Source organism: Cricetulus griseus, chromosome 7, assembly GCF_003668045.3.
Source record: "Cricetulus griseus strain 17A/GY chromosome 7, alternate assembly CriGri-PICRH-1.0, whole genome shotgun sequence".
Taxonomy (NCBI): domain Eukaryota; kingdom Metazoa; phylum Chordata; class Mammalia; order Rodentia; family Cricetidae; genus Cricetulus; species Cricetulus griseus.
This window is the reverse complement of record NC_048600.1, coordinates 26,915,273-26,940,282: the sequence shown is the minus strand read 5'-3', so window position 1 is coordinate 26,940,282 and position 25,010 is coordinate 26,915,273.

The following is a 25,010-nucleotide window of genomic DNA, read 5'->3' as shown; positions in this document are numbered from 1 at the left end:
AGATTTAGATTACAGCTGGGCTCAGCCTGAACCTGACTTTGCTGTGTTGCTTTACCCAGGGCATCCCTCGACATCCCCTCTGGGCCACTGGACTCCTAGCTTCTGTCCACCGTCAGCTTGTGACTGGGTATTCTAGACAGTGGCTTGTGGGGAGGGGACTCTGGGATGTTGCCACCCTGCACATGTCCCACGAGACAGTGCTGGTCTCTGCCTGCCTGCCTGCCTGCCTGTTCCAAGAATAGCTTTTGCTAATGGAGGGAGGGCTGGAGTCTGGCTGGAGTGGGGGTGCCGGCCCGGGCCCCATTTTCCTGTGAACAGGCCGGTCCTAAACTCATCAGTTAAGCAGGTAATTATGTGTGTGCTTTGTTCGCTGCACAAAGGGGCTCTCAGAGAACTTCCGAGAGGCGCCTGCCGCTTCCTGGCTGATTTGATTTTTTTTTTTTTTTTAATTCAGAGCTGGAGTGTGAAAGTCAAGCTGAACCTGCCTAATTGTGCCTGTGAAGGCAATTCAGAGAGGCTGCTCTTGGAAGGGAATCAGGACAATTAACTCTGGGCTGTGCGGAGAAGGGACCATGGCTCACCATGGAGAATGTCAGCCTGTCCCTGGGGGAAGCAAAGGGCAGCACCGAATGAGAGAGAAGCGCGCGCGGGAGAGGGGAGGTGAGGGGGGGCCAATCTCCTCCGGGAGATTAGCACCCACATCTGCGCTGAGGGCACCGTGCCAGGTGTGGGTGGTAGGGACACAACACAGACTTAGAAGACAAGGCGAGTCGGGAGGAGAGCTTAGCCCAACCACAGTAGGTTGTCAATGGTCTCGAGCTATTAACACACCCTGGAGCCTCAGTTTCCCTGAATCCCCCAAATGAGCAACACACACGCGCGCGCACACACACACGACCCCCCAAAAAAACAGACCAGATGGAGAGCATTCATTCCAGGCAGCGGCAGGCACAAGGCCACGGCAGATGGTGCCAGGAAAGCCTGTTGCCCAGGAAAGCCTGCCGTGAACAATCCACAGCCAGCTGTAAACCTGGCCCCGCAGTGCCCAGTGGCCTGACTGTGCAAGCCAACTGCTCTTTCCTGTACTTCCCCCATCCTGCGTGGAAGGATGGGTTGGGGTGGGCATGGGATGGATATTTCTAGTTCCTGTGACTCTTGGGGCCTCCTCTTAGCTCTGTGCCCTGGGTGGGGGGGAATAAGTGCAAAGCCTCTGGACCAACTTCCTTGATTTGTTTAGCATCCCACCTGGCACCAAGTAGGTGGCAAATGTTCCTATTTCCTATAGCATCAGGAAACTAGGTCTATAGGTTCACCCCTCACGCATCAAAGTACCTACTTGAGTGTATGTATATGTATTTTGTTGTGTGTGAATATGAGCAACATGTGTCATGGAATGTACGTATAGATCAGAGAGCAACCTCAGATATTGGTCCTCACCTTCTTCTGCCTTGAAACAGTCCCATTTTGTTGTTGTTATTGTTTTCTGTCAGATATGCCAGGAACTCTCCTTCCATCTCTCTATAGGAACACTGGAATTACAGATGCTCACACTACTGTGAGCTTTCCTGTGGCGTCTGGAGACTTGAATTTGTGTCTTCACACTTGCACAGTGTGCTTTTTACCCACTGAGCCATTTCCCAGCCCTGTGTGTCTATTTATATGTGTGGATGTTTGCTTGTGTATGTATTCCCAGTTCCCAGGGAGACTAGAGGGATATCAATCCCCTAGAACTGGAGTTACAGATAGTTATGATCTGCTCTGTGAGTGCTGGGAACCCCAGGCCCAGCTCTTCCTCTGGAAGAGCAGCTAATGTCTTAACTACCGAACCATCTCTCAAACCTACTGTGTGTCTATTGTAGATAGAAATTTCTAGAGAGAGTATGTGATTACCTGCTTTAAATGGAGACCAGAATATATATAACTGGTTTTATTCATTTTATTTTATTTTTAAAATTATTATTATTATTATTATTATTTTGTTTTTTTGAGACCGGTTTTCACCTGGTAGCCTTGGCTGTCCTGGAACTTGCTTTGTAGACCAGGCTGGCTTTGAACTCACAGAGATCCACCTGCCTCTGCCTCCGGAGTGCTGAGATTAAAGGTGTGTACTACCACTTCCTGGCTTCCTTTTATTTTTTGAGATTATAATATGACCAAGAGAAATAGTCTTTCTTGGGGAAGAGGATACCAGTTAGTTATCCAATGCTAAAGGGTCAGCCCTGAAAACATACATACAATTAACACAGAGACTGAGAAGGTTGTACCCATGTACACTTTATTCATCTTAAAGGGAGGTGGCTAACTCTGTTAGAGCAAGCCTGTGGAATAGGGCACCTATGTCTGAGACACAGGGTGTGGCAATATCTTTCACCCTTAGTCCTGGTTAACAGTAGAGACAGATGTTGACTTCAACACTTCCTAGTTGTGTCTTGAGAATTAAGCTCCATTTATCTAGCGGACTCAGGAAAGTTCTGGCATTTGGCACATGCTCAGTGAGTTTTAACATTACCACTACTGCTGCAGTCACCATCGTTACTTCTCGATGACACTGGGCTCTCGTTGTAAAACCCAGATGAGCTGCTATGTGACATGGGATGATTCCTCCCTTGTTGCTGGAATAAGAACATCAGGGCTCCAGTTCAGTCTCTCAGTGCCCCCAGCAAGAGGCATGCTGATGTTTTTCTGACTGGTCTATGTTAGAGTCACTTTAGCTAAATAGCTAGGGGCTTTTGTTTGTTAGGGTCTCATGTAGCCCAGGCTTCCCTCAAATTCACTGTTCAACCATGCTTGCCCTTAAACGTATGGTCCCCTGCCTCTTTTTTTTTCCAGGTCCCCTGCCTCTTAAGTCCTAGAGTGCTAGGATTACTGGGACTGTGGCACCATGCCCAGTTGATGTAGTGTTGGAAATTAATTAAGGGCTTCTTGTATGCTAGGCAAACACTCTGCCAAGGGACTCACACCCCAATCCCCCTCCAGCTAAGTAGTTTATTTTTTGAATATTTTTATTTATTTTTTGACTATATGCTGGCTAGTTCATGTCAACTTGACACAAACTAGAGTTATCTGAAGAGGGAACCTCAGTTGAGAAAATGCCTCAATATGATCTAGCTGTAGACATTTTCTTAATTAGTGACTGGCTGTGGGTGGGGCCATCCCTGGGCTGGTGGTCCTGGGTTCTATAAGGAAGCAGGCAGAAGCCAGGTGGTGGTAGCACACACCTTTAATCCCAGCACTCTGGAGGTAGAGGCAAGTGGATCTCTGAGTTCAAGGCAAGCCTGGTTTACAGAGTGAGTTCCTGGACAGTCAAGGGTATACAAAGAAACATCTCAAAAAGTCAGAAAGATGACTCCTCCTCATGGAGGAGGAGGAGGAGGAGGAGGAGGAGGAGGAGGAGGAGAAAAGCAGGCTGAGCAAGCCATGGGGAGCGATCCACTAAGCAGTATTCCTCCATGGCCTCTGCATCTGCTCCTGCCTCCAGTATCCTGCCCTGCTTGAGTTCCTGGCCTAGTAGCTTTTTTTTTTTTTTAATAAATTTTTAAAAAAGATTTTATTTATTATGTATACAACATTCTGCTTCCAGTATATCTGCACACCAGAAGAGGGCACCAGATCTCATAATGGATAGTTGTGAGCCTCCATGTGGTTGCTGGGAATTGAACTCAGGACCTCTGGAAGAGCAGTCAGTGCTCTTAACCTCTGAGCCATCTCTCCAGCCCTGGCCTTGTTCCTTTTGATGATGAACTGTTATATGGAAATGTGAGTGAAATAAACCCTTTCCTCCCCAACTTGCTTTTTGTCACTGTGTTTCAATAATAGTAACCCTAATTAAGACAAGTTGGTGCCAGGATTGCAGGGTATTGCTGTGACAGACTGACCATGTTGTTTTTAGGATTGTGGAAGGACTTTGGAACTTTAGGCTGGAAAAGCCATTGAGTGTTCAAACCTTAGTAAGCTGTTCTGTGGGAGCTTGGAAGATAAGAAAGTTGAGAGCAGTGCAGATGATGGGAAGTTGTGAAGTTCCAGAGGGAAGTTTGAGAGTCACTTAAAGACTGTCATGGCTGTTAGCTATTTTGAGCTAAGATTCTGTGGTTCTGGTCAGCTGGGGCTGAAGAATCCGCTGTGATTAACAAGACCAGAAACCTTTACCTTACTGGGACAATGGATTCTAATAGCTGGAGCTGAGAAATTAGTGGTGATTGAGAAACCAGATTCATTGAGGTGAAATCTAGAAGTGTTTCCTCAGGGTCAGCACACAGAGGCTGTGTTCTGAGGCAGCCAAGGTTGTACCTCGTGCTGGCTGCTGAACTTGGTAGTACAAGAATCGCCCAGGTGGTGCTGATTTGAAGGCATGAAGGGGTCATGGAGAGCAGCTGAGGCTGGGCACTAAGAGAGGCCAAGAGAGGCGATTGGTGAGTGTGCAGCCTGGTTGTAGCTTGTAGTAAGGTTTCCCAGATTCTGGGGATGCCAGTACCATGAGATGACCACCAAGAGCAACAGCAGGGGTTGAAGTGGAGCCAGCTGGAGCCTAGAAGACAAGCTGTGTGTGCTGCAGAGACCAGAGCTAGAGAAATGACCCAAGCTTGGAGGAGTCCAGAAGATCATGAATAAATGTCAGATAATTGGACGGAGTTATTTACACTTTTGGAGTTTGGTTTTGCTATGTTCAGACTGTACCTGTGCCCTGGTTCTTCCCTCTTGAAGTAAGAAAGCATTTAATATATTTTTTAGAAGATTTATTATGTATACAGTGTTCTGTCTGCATGTATCCCTGCAGGCCAGAAGAAGGCACCAGATCTCATTACAGATGGTTGTGAGCCACCTTGTGATTGCTGGGAATTGAACTCTGGACCCCTGGGAGAGCAGCCAGTGCTCTTAACCTCTGAGTCATCTCTCCAGCACCAAAAACATTTAATTTTTGATTTTAAAGGAGCCCACAGTTGAGACTTTGAATTAAAAGATTTTGAATTTTAAAGAAACTGAGTTTAAGTGTTTGAATTTTTAAAGATTGGAACTTTTTTTTAAAAAAAAGTTTGATTTATTTATTGTGTATACAGTATTCTGTCTGCATGTATGCTTGTAGGCCAGAAGAGGGTGCCAGATCTCATTACAGATGGTTGTGAGCCACCATGTGGGTAATGAGAATTGAACTCAGGATCTCTGGAAGAGCAGCCAGTGCTCTTAACCTCTGAGCTATCTTTAAAGCCCCAAGATTGGAACTTTTAAAACTTGGAATGTTTATATTATACTGTTGATATTAATATGTGACCTTAGAAAAGAACAAGAAAGGAAAGGTTGTGGCTTAATGATGTCTTGTATGTGTTGTGTTGACAAGGGGTCAGTTATGCTGGCTAATTTTGTGCCAACTTGACACAAGTTTGTGTACCTTGAAAGGAGGGAGCCTCAATTGAGAAAATGCCTCCATAAGATTCAGCTGTAGGACATTTTCTTAATTAGTGATTGATGGGGGAGGCCCAGCCCATTGCGTGTGGGGCCACTCCGGGACTGGTGGGCCTGTGTTCTATAAGAAAGCAGGCTGAAGTCTGGTGTGGTGTCCCACACCTTTAATCCCAGCATTTGGGAGGCAGAGGCCAGCCTAGTCTGCAAAGCAAGTTTCAGGACAGCTAGGGTTGTTACACAGAGAAACCCTGTCTTGAAAATGAAAGAGAGAGCCGGGCGTTGGTGGCACACGCCTTTAATCCCAGCACTTGGGAGACAGAGGCAGGCAGATCTCTGTGAGTTTGAGGCCAGCCTGGTCTCCATAGTGAGTGCCAGGATAGGCTCCAAAGCTACACAGAGAAACCCTGTCTTGAAAAAACAAAACAAAAGAAAATGAAAGAGAGGAAGGAAGGAAGCAAACAAGCAGGCTGACAAGCCATGGGGAGCAGGGCAGTAAACAGCACCCTCCATGGCCTCTGCATCAGCTCCTGCCTCCAGGTTCCTGCCCTGTTTGAGTTCCTGCCCTGACTTTGATGATGAGCAGTGATGTGGAAGTATGAGTGGAATAAACCCTTTCCACCCCAACTGCTGTCCCCTGCAAAGAGAAGCTCTTCTGACCCAAGGTTGAGAATAGAGCTAGCTGATGAGTTTAAACATAAGTATTTCGAAGGCAGTTTGATAATACATCCATTTAGTAAAGCAGCAATAGTGTGTATGTTAGATCCAGGGTTTGTAACTGGGCAAAACCAACGAAATCTTTTCTTACCTGAGGGGCCTGCACCTTTGTGCGCCATAAAATCCAGCCCTTCCTCTAGGGAGGAAGTTTCCAGGTCAGTTCCAGCTTGATTTCTCCAGGTTCTGCAACTGAAGTGTGTTGTGTCTTCAGCAATAGGGTCTTACCATCTAGTTTTGGTGGGCAACCAAGAACAATGGCAGTAGCCTGTGTTGTTTTGGTGACCTCTTAGGCTACCTCCCTATGTAGGCTACCTATAATTGGCATTGAATATTTTGTTTAATGGCCCATATCTTCTGGGGAGAACCCACCATTAAAATGCCCACAGACTTGCCCACAGGCCAGTCCAATGGAGACAATTCCTCAAGTGAGGTTGCCTCTTTCCAGGTGATTCTAGTTTGTATCAAAATGACACACACACTCACACTCACACTCACACTCACACATATATACACTTACACTCACACCCACTCAGTCTCTCACACACTCATACACACTCACACTCATACATACCCACACTCATATACACTCACACTCACATACTCACACACACACACATACACTTATACTCACACACTCTCACACTCCCCCCCACACTCACACTCATACACTCACACATACACACACACACACACACACACACACACACACACACACACACACACACACACGCGCGCGCAACATTTGAGGAGATAGGGCTCCAGGGAGGCCCTCCAAGTAGAAATCCCCCTCCCACCCTTGCCAGCCTCTCCTGTGTGCAGTTGTCCACTGGGATGTGAAGCCAAGGTTCAGCTTTTTCAGCCAGGCCCACAGGAATGGGCTGCCACCCATCACCAATGGCAACAGGGAGGAAGCCTCCTTAGGGTACTTTATGGTGGGAACTCATGCCTCCCAACACAGGCTGCAAGTTCTACACACATGAGGCCAGCCCCTGTCTATTCCCCTAACTACCCTAATCTCAGCATTTTCAGAGCTATAGTGCTCCAGCCAGCAAACACATCCCCTGTTGTGAGTATTCTCACTGAATCCTGTGTAGTGGGAGAGGGGCCAAGAGTTCCACATGGGGACTTCTGTAGACCTGGACCTGTGACTAGCTGCTCAGGCCTGAGGTCTTTTAGGGGGAGGGGCAAATTAAAGTGATAAAAGGTGGGTGTGTTTGGGGGGGTCATATTTAACTCAAGACCAGCTGTCTCTCAGGTTCCATCCAGTCACTCAGGCTCAACACAGAGGAGAGAATCAATAACTTGAAACCTACACAAAATAACGAATCATTCTGAATGTCTGTGTCCATAGGTGTTCAGCATCATTGCTGGTGTGGTCCTCTGCCCGGTGGACCAGGGTCTTGATGGATGAATGGCAGAGCAGCTGAGGAATACTGGAGCAACTGGGAACAACCCTTCTCCAGAGAGGCGGGACAGTGCCTCCAAACCCTCAACAGAACTGGAAAGAAAAGGTGAGCCTGATTCATGCTGAGCTTTGGGAGTTGAAAGTGGTGTTGTTTCCTGTGTCCTGTGAGCCCACTGTGTGTTAGGACTTGGTGCAATTTCTCAGGCTGTCTTTCTGTGGAGTTGGGATGAGATGAGAAGCTGCTTTGGACCCCAGGAAGGGAAGCCCTGACTGGAAACCCATTCTGAGGGAGGATTTTGGGGTAGGCTGAGCAACCCGGGGTAAGGTGGGGTGGGGGTTTCTCAGTCACAGCTGGCGGCAGCTTGCTGGGTCCTCAAAGAGGCCCTGGAAGGTTCTTTCGCCCTGGATAAGGCAGGAATGGCTGGATCAGATGGAGCTCTCTGAGGCTGCAGCCTCCTCCTCCTCGCTGCCCATCTTCAAAAAGCTCATGGTTCGGTCGTAACAGTAACACCCTTTCAATACAGCCTTGGAGACGAGACACCACATTTCCTGAGATGAGCTGAACGGTTATTTTACACTTCATCTAATTGATTAAAATGACTCTTCTGAATTAACTGGGATTCTCCAGAGTTGAGCAGGGGAGTAAAATCCAGAGACCAAGCTGGCTGCCAGCCTGGTCAGTAGCTTTTGTGAGGGGTGGGCCCTCTGGACCCCTGTGTACAATGCTGTTCTCTACTTCCTACCCCCAGTGTCCTGACTCTTCAAACTCAGGCAATGCTGCCCCCCCTAACAAGCATTGGTGCCCTCCAGTAAAAGGGCATTTTTGTGGGGTCTTGCTTCTTAGAAATGGGGGACCAGGGATGATAGAACTGTTGGCCACCCCCTGCACGCCTCAAGCCTGTTGGCATGTATCTTATATGCATACAGTTGCTTTGAATCTTACACATCACAGAGGACTATTGCCGAGACTCCTTTTGATACTACAGACATTGTGGCCTGTAGGTGGCATATCCAGGAAGTGGCCAGTTTGGGGCTGAGGCCAGCCTGTTAATAAGAAGCCAATGTCCCCCTCATTCTCACACCCCTGCCTTGCTGACACTGTCAAGGGAGCACATCTATGCTGTCACTTATTTCCTGACCCTGAGACTCATGGCATCATCACAGTTGGGTTTTGGGACTCCACACATGACCTGGTTCAGAATGATGCCTGATTCAGCAGGTCTCATCAGCTTGCTGGAGGCAATGTCAACATGACACAACATGAGCTGTGACACCTGTCAAGAGATCTATCACAATGTGCTTGGGGACACATGCCTGCAACCCCAGCATTTGGGGGATGGAATCAGACAAAGAGAAGGGGCAACCTCAGTTATGTAGCAAGTTCTAGGCCAGCCTGGGTTACATAATCCCCCAACTCCCCCCAAAAGAGACCTGTCTTGAGCAAGAAGGTAGGTATGCATAATTATTATATATATAAGTATAGCGAAAGTTGTATTTTACCATGCTGAGGTTCACACTCTAAGTTCCTAACTCTGGTCCTAAGCCTGTCTCCCCAAGGCTGCTCACCTATGGGATACATCTCAGCTGAAGGTCAGGTCCAGTCTCTTATGGTAGTCTCCAGTTTAAGGGTCAGGATCCTAGGGGAGATACTCCAGGTGCAGGGCAGGCTAAGGTGTCGTCTCTCCAGATGTGCAGAGCCAAACATTGCTCTTGGTCTCTGCTTATATTCTGTCCAGTGGGCATCATAGGGTCTAGGACTGTGCCTGGTTATCTTGACTGAGTGATGTCACCAGGTTCTGGTTATCAAGTGTAGCCTTGGGTGTACTGAGGACCCTGACTAAGCAATTTTTACATGTCTAAAGGACATTTTTTTTTTCTATGCTCATCGAAAGATCTGTCACAGGCTTTCTGGAGACATGACCTGTCTCCCCAGGCCACCTGTTTCACGATCTATTTTTTATGATGTGGTTTTATAGCACTCACATTACTGTGTCATTGTCATCGTCATTGTCATATTCACTTCCTCCTCTGAGACCAGGTCTTACTATGTAGCCCTGGCTGGTCTGGGATTTGCTTTGTAGACCAGGCTGGCCTTCAACTGGCAGATATCTGCCTGCCTCTGCTTCCTGAGCTCAAAGTAAAAAGTGTCATTCTGCCACAGGTTTCCCTGGGTCAGGCCCCACCATAAGTGCTTAGTTAAAGGACTAAACAAATAACGATGAGGGGGAAAGGGAACAGCCAACCACAGGAAGCCGGTGATATCTTCAGTGGACATGGAAGAGGCTGACTAGGGGCCATCTGGATGGTCTTGCCTCCAAGGTCTCCCTTGCCATGATTGCAGGTCAAGTTATGAACCTGTTTGCTGGCCTGCAGGTTACAGGGGGCTGATAGACAACCCTCCCAACTAAGCCCTTGACCATGATCATGGCTGCCTGGAGGTTTCCATACTAGAAAGGGTATGGGATAGAGCTAGAAGCTGGTAGCTTGCGGTCTGGTGCATTTGTCAGTGTGGGAGTGAGGTGGACCCCTGTCGTCTTCACCATCCTGTAAACTGAAACTGCTCACAATCCCAGCCCAGTGCCCATGATAGTGAAAACCTCTTTGCCTTGATGCACTATCCCTGTACCAGGTGGGAGTGGAGCTGTGGCATCAAGGGCCAATGTCACCAGCCTGGCTGGCAGTGTCTCAGGCTGTGGTTTCCTCCTGGTAAATATTTATGGCCTGCCTCTCCCCATTCTCCAAATTGAAGCTGATGGTGGCTCCTCTGATTTCCTTCCCACACAAGGCCAGGCGGCTGGCTGCCTCAGAGCATTTAATAACCCCTCAGGCCAAACGTCTGCTCTCCCCAAGGGAGTCGTCTCCAGGGCTTTCCTGCCGACAGCTCTCATAGCAACCTCTAGGAAGGAAGAGAATTTTTCCTCTTCCCCCTTGGGTTCAGTTTTGGGGTAGGAGTGGGTTCTGCAAATCCAACTGAGAACAGACAGAAGGATGGGAGAAACCAAGGTGTGTTTATATGCCAACAGAGAGGCTCAGCAAAGAACAAGAGATGAGTTTATACATGTGACTTAAGAAAAGGCCTCTATTCGAAGAACAAATGACCAGGCTCTTAGAGGAAATGAAGCAGAAGATGAGACATCGGGGATGGCCCTGCTGACCAGCCTGCCCACCTCCTCCGCAAGGCCCCTCCATCTCTTTTCCAACTCCTTTGTCTCAGATTCTGTTTATATCTGAATGTCCCAGAGGCTTTCCCAAGAACTCTATGGAAGACAGGCATGGTTAGTGGCTCCTACTGTTAGCCCAGCAGTTGGGAGACTAAGGCAGGAGGATTACCATGAGTTCAAGGTCAGCCTGGGCAATATAGTGCGTTCTAGACCACCTGTGATATGGAGTAAGATCTTGTTTCAAAACCAAACAATGGTAACAAAAATAATCCTGTAGAGTCACTGCAGCTAAGTCACTCGATGGAGCCTCCAAATCTGATTAACTGACCTTACCTGATGGGGTCCTCCTCCTCCATGTTCCCAGGGGACATCTGACTTTACCTGCCTGCCTTCATTCAGCAAGAGTCCTGTTAAGTCATTTTAGCCAGAACCCAGAACCGCTCAACCCTGATACCTCCCTTAGTAACTTTCCATCCCTGACTTCACTGTCTTCTTGGCTATAAATCTCCATTTCTCTCTCTCTCTCTCTCTCTCTCTCTCTCTCTCTCTCTCTGTGTGTGTGTGTGTGTGTGTGTGTGTTTGTCGTTTGTGTCTGTCTCTGTGTGTGTCTATCTGTGTCTCTGTGTATATGTCTGTTTCTGTGTGTATCTCTCTCTGTGTGTGTCTATGTGTGTGTGTTTCAGTGTCTCTGTGTGTGTGTGTCTGTCTGTGTGTGTGTCTCTGTGTGTGTAGGTATGTGTGGGTGCCCTTGGAGGGCAGAAGAGGGAATCAGTTCTTCTGGAGCTGGAATTATAAGTGGTTGTGAGCCACATCCTACATGGGTACTGGGAACTGAACTCAGATCCTCTGCATTCCTTGTTAGCTCTTACTCTTGAGCCATCTTTCCAGCTCTTCTTTTCTTATTTTTAAGATTTATTTATTTATTATTACTATCTTTTGTTTATTTGTTTGTCTTGAGACAGGGTTTCTCTGTGTGACCAGGCTGGTCTCAAACTCAGAGATCCGCCTGCCTCTGCCTCCCAAGTGTTGGAATTAAAAGTGTGCCCGCCCACCATTAGATTTTTCTTTTAAAAAGATTTATTATGTATACAGTCTTCTGCCTACATGCCAGCAGAGGGCACCAGATCTCATTCAAGGTGGTTGTGAGCCACCATGTGGTTGCTGGGAATTGAACTCAGGACCTCTGGAAGAGCAGTCAGTGCTCTTAACCACTGAGCCATCTCTCCAGGCCCCCACCATTAGATTTGTTAACAACAACAACAACAACAATGGGGATGTTGGCACTAACTCTGGGTCTGAACATCCTCTACCCCAAGTCTCCAACTTCCTCTATAAGCTGATCCCATCCATTTCTGAGTTGTTTTCACCCCACATCTGTTCCTTCTTCCATCCAGTCTTTCCTTAGTATCCAAACACACAGCTGTGCTGCTGCAAAGCACTTGGCAATGGCCCTGTTTTATCTGCTGTTTGACCAACAGCACCCTTCCAGATGTTGGCTGTTTGCTTCTCTTGGTACGTTTCCAGAATCCTTCCCGGGTGATAGTGACAGGGCAGGAACCAGGAATAGCTGTACTAAGTGTGGGACCCAGAACTGCTCTGGAGAAGGGACTGTCCCCGGAGATCTGAGGTGACAACACTAGGGGAGCTGAGGTGTTAACATCAGGGAGTGGTAGAGAAAGCCCCTCCCCAAGCTGCCCACTGTGACTGGCGAGCTACCAGTGAAAGTTGCAAGTCCCAGGGCTGGTCAGGGCTACTGTATGGTTTTGTCATTTGGGACCAGAACTTGGATTATAGGCATCAGATGGAGCTCCTTCTCCAGGACTCCTTCAGGTCCTGAGGATCTTCCCTTCCACCCTCCAGACAGCTGCAACCACCTCATCCTGCTTCTAGCTCACAGAATCCAGAGTGGGGCTGAGTGTGTCTCCAAGCTTGGTAATGAACACCCATAGGGGCATCCAGGAATCCAGGGACCTGGAGGGGACCCAGAGAGGGTACTTTGTGCCACTGTCATCATACCTGCAAGTTCAAAGAAGTAGCAGGCCCCACTAACCTTCTAGTGTCTCCTGCTGGTGGCAGCTGGGGGTGGGGGTGGGGGTGGGAGCTGGGGAGTTGGGAGTGGTGCCATGGCTGTCTCCAGCCTCTCCTGTCTTACTAGACTTTCTGTTACTGTCTCTGCAGTGAAAATCAGAACCTGTCTTTTGCAGACCTGTGGCTGGCTCCTGCTCTGTCTGCTGGCTTGAGGGCTCAGAACCCAGCTTTACAGACTGGGGCCTTTCCTACCTGATGCCTGTCCCAGGTGACAAACCACACAGTAGGCCTGCCAAGAGGGTCCTGCCAGTCACTGGGAACAGCTTGGTCAGTGAAGTGGGCTTTCTCTGCCATTCCCTGGTGTTTAGGGGCACCCAGAGCACCTCAAGTCCCCTGGCAGGGGGCTCTTGTACCTCTTAGGCCCACCCCGTGACACTTGCTACCTTCCAGGGTGGCCCATCTGCTGTTTTCCCAATTAGAGAGAGTTCATTTCCTCCTTGCCTGGAACCTGGAGTTTGTTTCCGAGGCTGAGCAGGTGGCTGGAGACTCAGAATATAAACAGATCATGATTTGGGAATTGACTTGCTTATCATGGAAATAAACGTTCCTCCTCCTGAGAAGGGGTTGCTTAGCCAGGTGGCTGAGTAAATCCTTGTGTTAGCTTCAGTCTTACCTTGTGAAAATCTGCAGCCCTTAACCCTGGGGGAATGAGAGAGACCCGTGGGGCCAGAGGGAGCCTTGTATGTCACTGAATCTTTGGGATAGGGTGGGGGGAGTTAGTCAGGTGTAGTCATCCGAGAGAGAGAGAGAGAGAGAGAGAGAGAGAGAGAGAGAGAGAGAGAGAGAGAGAGAGAGCACTGATGAACAGAGAACGGTGCCAAGGAGACATCTGGGCAGCTGATCAGCCCAGCCACCCTTGGTTACCACAGCCATTCTGTCTGTGACAGGTCAGACAGACCCTGCTGGGAGGCAGCTGCTTTGCTATCTGTCCTGCCTGCCTCTCAGGCATACTGTGGACAGTAGAAAGGCTCCATGGGGACAAAGCTCTTTGAAAGGCCCACAGGACAGATGCTTGCTTAGAAACCAGATGCTGAAAGGAGCCACATCTGTATCTAAACCAGCAGTGAGCAAAGAGGTGTCCTTCACAAACAGAGCCCCAGGGGAGCCCTGGTGGTCACAACTCCTCTGAGCTGTAGGGCCTAGCCACACATTCAGAGGGAAGAGGCCACACATTCAGAGCCTCATTATTAAAGTGACAGTGATCCTAGATGGCTGCTTGAAGGCAGGCCCTGGAGACAATCATGAGGCAGGAGGAAGAACTCTCCTTCTGGCTTGCAGCCTCATTCAGCCTCCCCACTGGTAAGAAGTCATATCTGCCCCAGAGCTATAGAAGGATACTATGAGATCACACACAACCACCCCATGCTAACAGTCATGTGGCTGCCAGGAAGATGGTGGGGAGAGCAGAGCATTGCAGCCATGAAGACCGAGGAGCCACAGCTCTATGGGTACTGACAGCTGGTCCAACCTAGCTCTTCTCATAGGACAGCCATGCTTCTGCTTTTGCTCATAAAGACGGGACTGTCAAGTCTGAGAAGCAGAGGCCAGCTGGGCAAGGTGCTGTAGTCCTCCCTCCCTCCTCCGTCCCTCCCTCCCTCCCTCCCTCCTCCCTTTTCCATCTATCCATCCATCCTTCCCTCCTTTCATCATCCATCATCCATCATCCTTCATCCCTCCCTCCTTCCCTCCCTCCTTCCTTCCTTTCTTTCATCCTTCCTTCCTTCCCACCCATCCATCCCCCCTTCTTTCAGTGCCAGGGTTGGAACTCAGAGCCTCTCATGCTAAGCAAGCTCTCATCACAGCCATTCTCTCTCAATGTGACCAGTGAAATGAAAGACATATTGAATGAAGGAAAGTGGAGAATGGGTGAACAGCAGAAGGCTAGGTCAGGATAATACGGATGTCTGAGATGCCAAAGGACCCCAGCCATTCATCACTGTCCCTGGAATAGTTTATCTCAAAGGACACCCAGTGTCAGAGGCAGGCACTGCTCTGGATAGAAGATCTGGGGGGTGAAGGAACTCTAAGCCCTTGCATAGTTTAAGGATGGGAAAGGAAGGACAGGGTGCTCTGAGGGTGTCCTCACCCCACCAGAGTCTGGAAGATTTCACAGTTTCTGTTCCAGTGGATGTGGGTTTGGTATGGAATCCCTGTAGACCTACCTAGAGCTAGGGCTGTTCCAGGGCACACCACCCTCTCTGGCAGAGTCCAATGAAAGGAAGTGTGGTTGCTTTGAAGTTCACACATTCAGTATGGATGTATATAACAGGGCCTGGGAGAAGGAGCCAGACAAGCCTGGATGGATACACCGCCATTACTAGCTTGCTGTGAGACCCTGGGATGAGGCTATAGAATTGTAGGTTCTGAGTCAGGGGAGCCGATGCCCACACCCCTGGAGAGTGCCTGGGTCAAGTCATAGGAGCTGATGGATGGGAGGGGTAGGCGCTGGGTGGCCATTGGTTCATGTTCATCTTACTCTCTCTGGTGGCACTTCCACCAGAGTTAGTTCTGGGAAGCCAGGCAGGGGTGGCTGTCTCCTGCTCTGCTTAGGTGCCCCATCTTTACTGGCCTGATTTATGGGTGGCCAGCTCCAAAGAGAGTCTGTGAAGACAGCAATGCCCTTTGTTTTTAGTTCAATTTGGTAAGCACGATGCTCCTGGGGCCAATAGATTTCTTAGTAATGAAATTGTAAAAGGAATTGAGTTTTGCGTTCCTAGCTTAAGGACAACCTGTGCCCTTTCCCGGTCCCAGGGTGATACCAGCCAATGTTTGTCTCTTGGTCTTTTCTCCACCCACAATGCTCCTCATTCTCAAGAGGGAGGGACATGGTGTGTTAGCTGTACCACGGTTCCCTAGAACTGGCTGCACGATTTGCAAAATGAAATGAGAGACAATCAACATTCAGGGAAGCCAATGCTTTACCATTGGGGGTGGGGTGTGGATGGATGGACATGGATGGACACATGGACACAGACATGGGGGGAGATAAGGGGGGGATGGAACACGATGACAATGATGACAATGATGGGGGACGGGGGTGCAGGGAGGGGGAACGGGACTGGGACGATTTAGACCCATGGTGGGAGGGGCTAGGATGACCACACTGGTCATCCACCAATGCCTAACAGATGAGAGGACCTTGGGAAATGCCCATTTAGGGGAAGACAAGCTCACCCTGTTTCCTGTCCCTCCCTGTTTCCTCCAGCTCTACTTCGGCCCTCTTGGTCCTTAGCATATGAACTCTTGTCCAGTTCTGAGCAGGTCTCCACCCAGACAGGTGCCTTGAACTCTAGGCTCATTTTTCTTATCTATGAATTGGGGAGAGCCTTCCTCCAGCTCAGGGAATGAAGGCAGAACCGTGGACCACATGGGACCCACTGCAGGCACACTAGAGGGGTCAGGAGGGACAAATGTCATCCTTCCTCTTTCCCATCTTATTCTCCTCCCAATTCGTTCTCTCATCTTCCCTAGGTTTCCTTTCTGTCTTACATCCCTTGCCTGCATAACAGTGGCTAATGTCCACCCTGGTTTTGCTTCTGAATGCCTGGCTCGAGGGTCACAAAGTATGTGGGAGGAAGCTGTGCCCCTTCCCCCTGGTTTTCCCACAGGCCTGGCCCCCATGTGCCTCTTGTCCCTCCATCTGCAGAGACCCAGTCCGTATGGCACTTTGCTGGTCAGAACTCCCTCAAGCTTTGGTTCAACACCCAGGATTTTTCCTCTACATGAACTCCTCAATTAGGCTCTTTCTGAAGGAAGCACTCCCAGTTAATTGAGGATCTAGGGTGAAGCTCTGATCAGATTGGATTAGGACCCTTACTAGATGAGAAACTAAAGCCTTGAGCTGTCTCACATGCCAAACAAGAACATGGAAAGGAAACCTTTGCAAACCAGAGAGATATCTCAGCAGACAATGAGTGCTAACTCCGCCTGTGGTGGCTGGAATAAGAGTGGCTCTCACAGGCCAGGGAGTAGCACCATTTGAAAGGATTACAAGGATCAGGAGGCGTGTCCCTGGGGCTCGACTCTGAGGTTTCAAAAGCCCACTCCAGGCCTAGGTTCTCTCTGCTTACAGATCAGGATGTAGCTCTCAGCTATGTTTCTAGTGCCATGTCTGCCTGCACGCCGCCATGCTCTCCACCTCCATGATAATGGCTTAGATCTCTGAAACTGCTTACCATTTGACAGGTTTAGTCATAGGCCGTGGTGTCTCTCCGGAAGGATCAGAAGTTTAAGGTGAATGTGGGCTAAAGAAGACTCCATCTTAAACAACCAAAAAGACATTAGTCTATTGAATTTTTCCCTTAAAAATTTTTTTTCCTTTCTGGATTTGGGCCCCCTTGCTCAATATTATGCAATTGAAATCCATATACTTTCTTGTAAGTTTCATTCTTCTTCAGTGTTGAATAATATTCCCATGTATAATTACCATATTTCAATTATCCATTTTTTTTCCTGTAGTGAATAAAGCAGCAATGAACGTGGGGTAAAATATCCGTATGTGGGGTGTGGCATTCTCTGGGCATATGTCCAGGAGTAAAATAGCTGGGTCACATGGTAGTTCTACTTTAATGTTCTCCAAACTGATTTCCACAATGTCTACATCAATTTGCTCTTCACCAGAATCGAATAAGGGCTCCTCTCTTTTCATATCCTCTCTGGCATTTGTTTTAAGATTTCTTGATCGTAGCCATTCTGATTGTGGTGAGGTGGTATCTCAGCAATTTTAGTGTGTGTTTCCCTGATGACTGTGGATGTTGAACATGAAATAAATATAGCTATTGGTCATTTTGGTTTCTTCTCTTGAAAACCATCTGTTCAAACAGTAGGCTGATTGCTGATTGACAGTTTTAGTTCCCTGGTATTTAATTCTTTAGTGCTTTGTAAATTCTGGACATTAGCTCCCTGTCTGCAGTGTGGCTGCTAAAGAGTTCCTCCTGTCCTGTAGGCTATTTATTCCATAGATAATTTCCTTTGCTGTGCAGAAACTTTTTCTTTCTTTCTTTCTTTCTTTCTTTCTTTCTTTCTTTCTTTCTCTTTTTGTTTTTTGCTTTTCGAGACAGGGTTTCTCTGTGTAGCTTTGGAGTCTATCCTGGCACTTGCTCTGTAGAGCAGGCTGGCCTGGAACTCACAGAGATCCACCTGTCTCTGCCTCCTAAGTGCTGGGATTAAAGGCATGTGCCACCAACATCAGGTTTGTGCAGAAACATTTTATTTTCATGCTGTCCTGTCATGGACACTTGAGGCTGGTTCCTCTGCTGTTGATGTCCTGTTGGGAGAGTTCTTATGCAAATAGTATAAGTGGATCTAGTATAACGTTTAAAATGGAGACTAAGACAGGGTACTTTTTTTTTTTTTTTCTCAAGACAAGGTTTCTCTGTGTAGCCATAGCTGTCCTAGAACTTGCTTTGTAGATGAGGCTGGCCTGGAATTCACAGAGATTCACTTGCCTCTGCTTCCTGAGCACTGGGATTAAAGGCGTGGGCCACCATTGCCTGACGAAGGGTTACTATTTTATGTGGCCTTTGTGTCTGACTGTTGACTGTCTTCTTTTTCTCAATGTTTAAGTTATATTAAAACCATGAGCTAAAATACAGTCTTCCTCTCTTAAATTGCTTCTTGTCAGGTGACAGCAAGACACAAGTAATTAATGTAATCCTTTAGTTATTCCAAGAAAATACTATCAAGGGAATGAAATGGTTTGCAACTGTTAACAGTTGGGGTTTGCTGACAGCATAGTTCTCTGCTGTGTGCTGTGGTCCCTCTGGAACTCACATATTTTGTACTTGGTGGTAGGAAGGAATTGAGAGTGGGCCTTTAGGAAGTGTTGTGCCTTCGAGGGCAGAGCCTCGTGTATTAGATTAGACGTCTTATAGAAGAGGCTGAGAATAGTGTGTGCAGCTATGGGCACCATCCACGAAGCAGAGAGCAGTATCTTGGGGATGGTGAACCTGCGATGTCTTGACTTTGGGCTCCCTAGCTCCACCAAACTGACATTCCATTCTGTTGTTTATAAATTACACCCTCGGGTAATTTACTACAGATGCTGGATTGGGCTAGGGCATGGCAGGTCATCCTTATTTCTTCTCGAGTGAGTGGTGTTCTAGAATGTGGATCTGATGAAGTTTGTTTGGCATTCACCCTTGAGAGGCCGTCTGTATGTTTCTGGATTTTGTTTGTCACGATAAAGCTGCCGTGAACATTTGAACCAAGTTTGTGCGACCCCAAGCTCACTCTAGGTGCAGCTGCTGAGTTTTGTGACATTTGTCTCACTCTTGTGTGTCTTTAAAGCCATAAGGTTATGGCTCCTCTGTCCCTCATTTTTAAAAATTGTGTTTGCTTGTTATTTATGTGTTTATGTCGAGGAAGTGTTCCACCATGTTAAAGATGGTACCTGGGCTATGTTGGGTCAGTGAGAGCAGAATCCCTGGGGCTAGGTCCTCTTTGCATCTGCAGGCTGCCCCTCCAACCCCTTGCATGCCTCTGACATGCTCTGGCTGGCTGTAAGAGTTCACTCCTGGGACTGGTTTCTGGTGGCCTTGTCTGCTCAGGAATACAAATGTGCTGAGTAGATTCCCAGTATAAACAACTTTGTAATCCCTCAAAGCTGGACCATCCCATACTATTTGAGTAGCTCCCTCCCTCCCCGTAATCTCTGGATAGCAGCCTGTGTAGTCAACCTCCCAGGAGGAGAATGACCAGGGAGTTGACCCACACTGCCCCGGTGTTGGTCTTGAATATTTGTCATCATCCTGGATAAAGCAAGAACATTGGTCACTCCACCTGGGAGGGGTCTTTGGCATGCTGGACAGAGAGAAGCCAGAATGATGCTGTCTTGGCTGCTTCCCACCTTCCATTCATCTCCATGGCTCCCTGCAGCTGAGGGGACAACTGACAGGTTAAGTTTAGAGTCAGAACGACACCCTAGCTCAGAAACAGCAGCTGTTCCTGGAAGAAAGCTAGCTCCAGGTGGCCATACCCTTCTATTTGTTGTACACATGGAAAAACTGAGTCAGGAAAGGACCCTTGCTTGGTACTTGCCTTCCATTAGAATAGGGCTTGTGACTCTAGCCTGGAGAATAGGGTTTCAGACCCATTTCCTCGCTGGCCTGTAGCTTCATGGAAGGAATCAGTGTGCCCAGAGCTGAGGCTTCCAAAACCGATTTGTCAACAGTCGTCAGATTTACTGCTTTCCTTGATCTATTTACACAATTTAGATTTCGGAGCAAATCCCATGAGATGTGGTGGATTTGGGAGATTTAAGGGATGTTCTGTTTGACCAATGTTTGATTTTTTCCTTTGCATCAGAGTTTTAACAAATACTTCGGATTCCATCCAAGCAGCAGAGCTTCAGAGCCAGATTGGCTGGCTGCTGACTCCAGGACTAGGCGGGGTTTCAGGGAGGCTGTGAGCAAGGGAGCCAGGCCTAGGGGGTGGGAGGCTCAGAGCCAGTGAGCCAAGCCTGGGGTCGGGGAGGCTCAGAGTGAGGGCATCAGTCTTTGTCCAAGGAAGACGGTTAGCCAAAGCCTTCCAAAATATTGACAATGTACTTTGGAGAAGCTTTTTATACGGGAAAGTTCCAAACATACACAGAGAGAACATATAACAAGCCAGTGTCTGGTTGATTCCAACCCCCACTTTTCCTCTGTCCCCCTTTCCTTTGAGGTAATTCTAGCCACAGCATTTCACATGTAGAGATGACTGATTGTCTTGTTGGTCACTGAATAGGTTCTTAAAGGAGCCGAAACATAGTCCGAGGATGCGGAGTTCTTACAAAGACACTGCCTATGTCTCAGGGCCTCGTACCCCATGCATTTTAGTCTCCTTTCTCTCCCCTCTCAGCCCCACCCTCTTTTTCCTTCCCAGGCTCCCCTCTGACCTCTACTCGGGACCCTCAGTCTCTCTTTCTGGGGCATCGGCAGTTCAGTTGTGCTGAGGTGAACCTTGTCCCTGCCCTTTCCTACTCTGCCGCCCTTACTCTCTGAGCCAGTTTCTTTTAGCTGAAGCAGCGGGCAGTTAAAGAAGACTCTAAAATGCCAAGAGTATTATTCTGATACCGAACAGGAAAGAATTAGTTTAAAGTAGGCAGAAGTATTTTTTTAAACTCTGTTATGAATCATTGTGATATTCTAAGTTGACGAAGTGCTGGCAGATCTATGTGATCCTGGACCAGTCACTTTCTCCTGCAGCCTCTGTTCCCTTGTCTGAGAAGTAGAAAGACTGAACCATCACAGCCATTCTTGGGCTGTGTGTGTGCATGTGTTCACATGTGTACATGTGTGTACATGCGTGAGGAGGCCAGAGACAACCCTGGGTGTTGTTTGTTGGGTGTCACACACCCTGTTTATTTTATTAGATTTATTGAACTTACTTTATGTGTATGGGTGTATCTTTTGCATGCATGTAATATATATGGTGTGTGTGTGTCAGAGGAAGGTTTCAGATCCCCTATATTTGTGAGGGTATCTCTTGCTGTGAAGAAACACCATGACTGTGGCAACTCTTATAAAGAAAGACATTTAATTGGGGTGGCTTGCAGTTTCAGAGGTTTAGTCATTATTGTCATGGCAGGAGCATGGCAGCATGCAGGCAGACAAGGTGCTGGAGAAGGAGCTGAGAGTTCTCCATCTGGATCCACAGGCAGCAGGAAGAGAGAGTGAGACACTTGGCTGGCTTGAGCTTCTGAAACCTCAAAGCACCGCCCTCCCAGTTACTCAACTCCTTCAACAAAGCCACACCTACTCCAACAAGACCACACCTCCAATAAGGTCACTCCCTGAGTCTATGGGGGCCATTTTCATTCAGAACACCACACCTTAGAACTGGAGTTACAAACAGATGTGAGCAATCATGGGAGTGCTAGGATCCAACCCAGGTCCTCTGTAGCCAGTGCTCATAATCTCTATAGCCACCCACCTTGTTTTCTTATGACACAGAGTCTCTTCATTGACCTGGAACATGCCAGTTAGGGCTAGGCTATCTGGTTAGCGAACACCAGGGATCTACTTGTCTCCACCCCACTAGCCTTGAAGTGACAAGTCCTTCCCATCCTTCCTCGTGCTTGCTTAGCAGCACCTTTCCAGTGGAGCCATCTCCCACAACAAAAGCCTAGTGAACCCACAGGGGGTTTAGTTAAAATCCTAAGCAGAGCCCGGAGGGCCCACAAGAGTGAGTATGAGACCAGGCTGTTAGGCCAACTTCCAAACCTCTGGGCCTCAGTTATGCATCTGAAAATGGGTCTAATGAGAGGTAGGGGGTGGCCTAGAGTGTTTCTAGAACTGGATTGTGGGGTGGGGGGAGGCTGGCGCATGTAGTAACTGCTCAGTGAACAGTAGCACCATGATTCTTGCCATGCTGTGTCTAGAGCAGGGCAGACAGGCTATCCACTGGGGATTGGTCATGATCTCATCGTTGTCTGGAGCCAGCCCATCTCCACAAATGCCCCAGGGCTTGGAGACATTGGATCCTGTGCTCCATGTTATTGGTCCCAGTGAGGCAGAATCTAAACCACCTAGGGCCAAGCCTTTGCTTGGGGATGTGTTTGATAGGAGCTTGGTGCTGGGTTTCCAGATTCTGGTCAAGGTCTTTGGGCTCTTTGCCCACCTCAGATCCCTCCCATCTCACATAGCATTTTCCTTAGGAATGAATCACTGTCCCTGAATGCTACCAGAATGGTGAGCCCAGACCTGGCAGAACCAGCTCTCACTGTCTGCCATGCCGGGGTGCATAGCCCTCTCCCTTTCCACCACAAACATCCCCACACCCCATGCTGACGTTTAACTGTAATTATGGACAACCACAGCTTGGTTGCTATGGAAACTTGCATGGTGGCTTGGTTGCCATTTTCCTTGCTAAGGCTCTTGTTTCAACAGGCCTCCTGGAGGGTCTGAAGGGTGGGTAGGGAGGAGGCTGCAGAATCCCACAACCCACAAAAGTCGCAGTTGCAGGAGAGAGTCCCTGATGCCTTAGGCTTTGTTTGTATCCCCTCTTTTTCCGTTCCAGCAATGGCTGGCCCAGGTGGGCACACGTGACCACTTCTGTGTGTCCATGTCACAACGGCAGGGATGCCTGAGTAAAAGAAAAGGCAGGGGCTTTGGCCTCATGGAGATCTCTGTGATACTTGCTGTGAACAGGGTTTCCTCCTGGACCTCCCAGGGGCAGCCACACCACAGGGGTAGGACAGATGTCAGTCCCCTTCCTGCATCCTGGCTACCTCAGTTCCATGCCTGCCTTTAGAGGAAGGAGAGTGACTGCTCCCTGCTCTGACTTGGACAATTTGACCACAGAGAACTCCGATGTAGTGGGAGTTCTCAATTTGGGTTCCAGAAACATCCATGACACTGGGGCCTCATGAACAATGGAAACCCTCCAGTTCTGACTCACGGAGTCAGAACTTCCTGAGCTGGCACCCAGCCACATGTGTCTGAGGCATCAGCACTTAAGATCAGCGGCCAGTATGCCCTGTGCCTGCTTCCCTGGGGAAGTGACATTGATTCTACTCTTAGCCTCCTCTGCATCCTCTCTTCCTAATGTTCCCTGACACTTGTGGGGAGTCTGAACTGGTTCCAGGTTGTATCTTTCACTCTGGGCCAGGTCAGGGCTACCTGACGGTCCTGCCTGCTGCTGGAACTGAGTCACCATAGCATCTTCCCTGACTAGTCTGCCATGGCAGGAAGTTCAGACTGGGCCCACACACCAGTTTCAGGGGCTCAGACTCAGTTCCTTGGCCCACAGCTGACCACCTGTCACTATGTCCCAATGTGGCCTTTCCACTCCATCTCTGCCTCTTCCTCTGCGGATGACAGACCTGTGTCATGTGGGCCCACTCCTTTAACTTAGTCTGCTTCCAGACTGTGGTGAGGATTGGGGCCTTAGCGTGTAAAACTGGGGGGAACACAATTGAATCCATGGCACACAATCCCGAGCCCTCCCTTCACAATGCCTTTTGTGATGTGAAGGACTTAGCCCCACAGTGGTCTCTGGAGGGTCCATCTTCAAAACTCAAGACAGGTCTGCTAAGTAAACACCGTGTCCCAAGATCCCCATCCTTACCCGGAGTCCTGATTCACACACAAGCCCAGCTGGTCCAGCATCCACATCAGGCAAAAGTGGCCTCTCAGGGGGTCCTTCCCACCTCCAGTGGGGGTGCTCAGTGGGTCACCCCTCCCTTTTCATGACCGGTGGCTCTGCTCTCCAAGGTGTGTCAGACTAATTGATTGTCGAGACTGAAAAGGTCGGCCGGAAAAACAGTCGGAAGGGGAGAGATGCGAGGATTGTCCTGTTGGAGGGAAGTGTGACTCACTCATGAGACTTAAATAAGAGCAATTTGGAGACAGGAAAACAAAGGTGAAAATGTCAGTCTGGGCAGAAAGGGACAATGGCCACAATGAATTCATGATATTGCAGGACTTGGGCATTGGCTCGGCCAGGAATGGTCCCCTCGGCCCCAGCAGGCTGATCCTTGTTGTTCAGTGTGAACCTGGAGCTAATGTGAGTCTCCATACAGCCCCTGCTGCACCACCACTGGGACAGCTATGTGAGGAGAACCATGCCTGTTCCAGTGTCTCGGAGCCTCATTTTCCTTACTTGTGTCAAAGGACGGCTATTAGAGATGATATGCTTAAAACATGGGGCATAGGACATGAGGCATGGCCATTGCCGATGGTCAAGATCAGTGGTTCTCAACCTTCCTAATGCTGCAACCCTTTAGTACAGTTCCTCATGCTCTGGTGACCACCCAGCCATAACATTATTTTCGTGGCTCCTTCATAGTTGTAATTTTGCTACTGTTATGAATTGTAGTGTACATGTCTGATATGCAGGAGATCTGACATGCAACCCCTGTGAAAGGTTAAGAACCCAGGACTTCCTCCAGAGAACATTCAAGAAGGGTACATTCGCTTTTGTTCAGAGGGCCTTCCAGTGATGGTGGTAGCAATAGTGATGGTCATGATAGCAATCGTGAAGATGGTAGTGATGATGGTGATGGTGATAATGGTGGTGATGGTGGTGGTGATGGTGGTGGTGGTGATGATGGTGGTGATGATGGTGATGATGGTGGTGGTGGTGGTGATGATGGTGGTGGTGGTGATGGTGGTGGTGGTGATGGTGGTGATGATGGTGGTGATGATGGTGATGATGGTGGTGGTGATGGTGGTGGTGATGGTGGTGATGATGGTGGTGGTGATGATGGTGGTGGTGGTGATGGTGATGGTGGTGATGGTGGTGATGGTGGTGATGATGGTGAT